The following is a 4368-nucleotide window of genomic DNA, read 5'->3' as shown; positions in this document are numbered from 1 at the left end:
TAGCTTAATTCTCTTATTTCTCCTTCATACACTCATCAGTACAGCCAAACTTGTCTATTTCATACCCTACTTCTTTCCTTTTGCCCATACAATTTCATATCTTTGGATATTCCTTTCATCTCATCTTTCCCTGTGTCAGTTCTATCTTCAAGTCCCAACTCAGGTTTTATTTTATGCTAATCCTCCAGAGTTGGAAAAAAATTAGTTGTTCATAATTCCTTTAAAATATTATTGTAAAATATATCACACCAGATATAAAAGTACAAAAACAATTAACTTTAAAGAATCATCTATGTAACCACTACCCAAGTGAAGAAACAAGACCCTTTTAACATCTCTTTAAAAGTCCTTTATATGATTCACCTCCATGGTGATGTCCTCTTTGTTCTTCTTTGGAGGTAATCTCTGTCCTGCCTTTGTACTAGTCATGCCCTTTTGTTTAAAAAACTTATTTTATTTTATTTGAACTTATACTGCCTATGCACAGTGCTTTAAGTAATGTTGTTTAACTTGATATAATTTCATCTTACTATGCATATTTTGTTCTTCTTTTGGTCAGCATTTATGTTTCATCTGTTTTTACTGCTTGTGGCTAAAGTTCAATTACATTTTTATAGGATTCCCTTGTCTAAATATTATATAATTTATTTATTCTTTGTACTATTCATCAACATGTGGGCTGTTTCTAGTTTAGGGCTCTTATGAACATTCTTATGTAAGTATCCTGGTGCACGTGTTCTTAAATCATTTAAATTATTTAAATTTATGAATGAATATTTATCCTATATTTTAAAATATCATAAAAATTTCAGTTGTTATATAGTATTCTAGCTCCTGAGCACAATGTATAGAATTGTTACTCCATTTTAGGCATCTTGGTATCTGTTATAGATAACACTCTAAAGGATACTCTATGAATATTGCTGTTGTTCAGTCACTCAGTCATGTCCAGCTCTTTGCAACCCCGTGAACTGCAGCATACCTGGTCCCTGTCCTTCACTATCTCCTGGATTTTACTCAAACTCATGTCATTTGAGTCAGTGACGCCATCCAACCATCTCATCCTCTGTCGCCTTCTTCTCCTCCTGCCCTCAGTCTTTCCCAGCATCTGGGTCTTTTCCAATGAATCAGGACTGTAGCCCACCAGGCTCCTCTGTCCCTAGAATTCTGTAGGCAAGGATACCGGACTGGGTACTCAATTCCCTTCTCTCAGAAATCTTCCTGACTCAGGGATTGAACCTGAGTCTCCTGAATTGCAGGCAGATTCTTTACCATCTGAATCATCAGGGAAGCCCACTCTGGGAATGTATTTTCTCCCTATATGAGGTTACTTCTATGGCAAACATCTGCTTATTGGAATTGTCAGGTCAAAGGGTATGATTTTTAAAGATTCTTGATTTAATAAAGACAAATGACTTGCCAAGGTTGTAACACACATTTATATTGACAGCTTGTTTTTGGTAAGGAATTGTTTTTGGAAGAGACCAAATATGCTAATTGGTTTTAGGATCAACTGATCTTCATATTGTAACCATCGAGCCATGTATTCTTTCTTACATAAGTTAGGAAAAAGGAAACCTGTTCTTCTTCTTGATTACTAGGAACTAGTTCTCTATCTCTGACTGAAAATTTGGCACACTGTCGCCAATATTTTGTCACAGTCAACTTTTTGATGGCAGGTAAGAATATTAGACTGATTAGAAGTAGTAGCCATTTAATAACTCAATCAACTGGGTGAGGAAGAAGTACTCTAGAATAAGATGTGATAATTGTCTATTAAACGATTAAATATCCTTTACTTTGGTAACATCTCCAGACCATAATTTTTGCAAGAGATTGGTACACACACATAAACACACAGGTGTACATAAAGAGAACAAATGCTTGAAAATTAATGTTAAGGTGGAGTCTTTTCTTGTCCATTTTACCATCTGATTACATCTTTCCCAAATCCATTTGCCAGTTGCTGCATGTTTGTGCTCAGTCATGTTGTCAGACTTTTTGTGACCCCATGGACTGTAGCCTGCTAGGCTCTTCTGTCCATAGAATTTTCTAGACCAGAATACTGAAGTGGGTTGCCATTTCCTATTCCTATTCTTATGCCTATTCCTATTCCAGGGATCTTCCTTACCCAAAGACTGAACCCGCATCTCTCAAGTCTTCTGCATTTACATCATGAAATATTTGCCACTCTTCTCAGGTTGACTGTGATGGTATTTCCCTCAGTGATAGGAACCAGTGGTCAGAAACATGGGAAAATACAAGATGATAAACTGAACTACCTGTTCTCCAAGCTTAAACGATTGCAAGTATCAGGAGTTTGTGTCATTGTGATATTTGTGGAAAGGAGCAATGAGACAATGATTATAAAATAAGGGCCATGTCCTCTGCTAATAAGACAAACTGGTTGAGTTCAGCAGTTCTGCCTTTAAGTGTTCTGTAGGATCCAAACAGGAAGAATCCATTTATCTTACATTTGTGCCTCACAGTAAAAACATGCCTTACTTTCTGTATCAATCTGTAACTCTTTTGGTTGTTATGGCAAAGAGACAGTAGTATAGATATATCAACAGTGTTTAGCAATTTTAGGTTTGATTCACCTTGTTAAAAACTGAAAATGTGGTTTTTGTATATTTTGACCGTAACAGCATGCATATGACCTTCTTAAACTCATAAATTAATGTTAAAAACACAGGCTCCCCAGTTTTAGATTTAGTCTTCTTAAAAGGAATTCTTTCTTACAAATGAGACTCAGTATTAATCTGCAGGTCTTCATGTCTCAGGTAAATGGCATGGTTCTTTTTTGTGAAAAATATAGCTCGCTTATTGACATAGGGGCCTTCTGGAGTTCTTAAAGGTAAAGGGTTCATAAGGCTGCAGACAGGGTTTCTAGGTTGTTGTAAAATCAGGAGCCATTATCTTGACACTAATCTTATCCCAGTAGAAGCTATGAATTTGTTTCATTTTTTCCTCTCTTCTTCTGCAAGAAACACCTAGATTCTTTCTGACTTTTAATCGTTTTCTTCCAGAAATTAAAGCTTACCTAAGGCACAAATCAGAGGAATTGTAGGTGCAGAAAGTAAGGATATTACATAGATTTAAAGTCGCTTGGTGGGTGAGAAACCTGTAAGAGTCACATGTTAAATATGGATTACCTCTTCGATTACTCAAGTAACTCTCTTTAATGTGTATCTGTGTGCTCAATTACTCAGTTGTGTCTGACTCTTTGTGACCCCATGGACTATAGCCCACTAGGCTCCTCTGTCCATGGGGTTCTCCAGGCAAGAATACTGGAGTGGGTTGCCATTTCCTACTCCAGGGGGTCTTCCTAATCCCAGGATTGAACCTGTGTCTCTTGCATCTCCTGCATTGGCAAGCTGATTCTTTACCACTGTGCTACCTGGGAAGACCCACTCTTTTTAATATTGCCCCTAACCTGTTAGCAGTGGTATTTTTGGCTAAAGATTGCATGAATCCTCTCTCTTCATTACATAAGCCAATCTGAAAATTATATGGACAATAAGATTCTAAAATTGTTTTACTGTTTTATTATAATTTCTCCATTTCAAATCTTTGATGCGTATGAACCCTCGCTAAGCTATAAGACTTTTCATAATCTTGTCCCAGTCAAACTCTGTAACCTTACTTTGCACCATTTGTACCTCATTATATTCAAAAGCAGAGGCATTACTTTGCCAACAAAAGTTCATCTTGTCAAGGCTATGGTTTTTCCTGTGGTCATGTATGGATGTGAGAGTTGGACTGTGAAGAAGGCTGAGCGCCGAAGAATTGATGCTTTTGAACTGTGGTATTGGAGAAGACTCCTGAGAGTCCCTTGGACTGCAAGGAGATCTAACCAGTTCATTCTGAAGGAGATCAGCCCTGGGATTTCTTTGGAAGGAATGATGCTAAAGCTGAAACTCCAGTACTTGGGCCACCTCATGCGAAGAGTTGACTCATTGGAAAAGACTATGATGCTGGGAGGGATTGGGGGCAGGAGGAGAAGGGGACGACAGAGGATGAGATGGCTGGATGGCATCACGGACTTGATGGACGTGAGTCTGAGTGAACTCCGGGAGTTGGTGATGGACAGGGAGGCCTGGTGTGCTGCGATTCATGGGGTCGCAAAGAGTCGGACACAACTGAGCGACTGAACTGAACTGAACTGATGAGACCTAAACATATTGAATGCCTCTCATTTCACTAAAATTGACATTATCCTGCTTAATGTCATTCTTACAAGCCCTATCACCCATTCCTAATCAGACAAGAGTTAATTGCCTTATTCCCCATTTGTAATCATGTGACAATCATTTCAGGGATAGTTTCCCACCTAGATGGTATCCCTAATATCCTTAACCATATTAT

Source organism: Bos mutus, chromosome 8, assembly GCF_027580195.1.
Source record: "Bos mutus isolate GX-2022 chromosome 8, NWIPB_WYAK_1.1, whole genome shotgun sequence".
NCBI lineage: Eukaryota > Metazoa > Chordata > Mammalia > Artiodactyla > Bovidae > Bos > Bos mutus.
The sequence above is the reverse complement of the archived record's forward strand: the minus strand, read 5'-3'. Positions refer to the sequence as shown.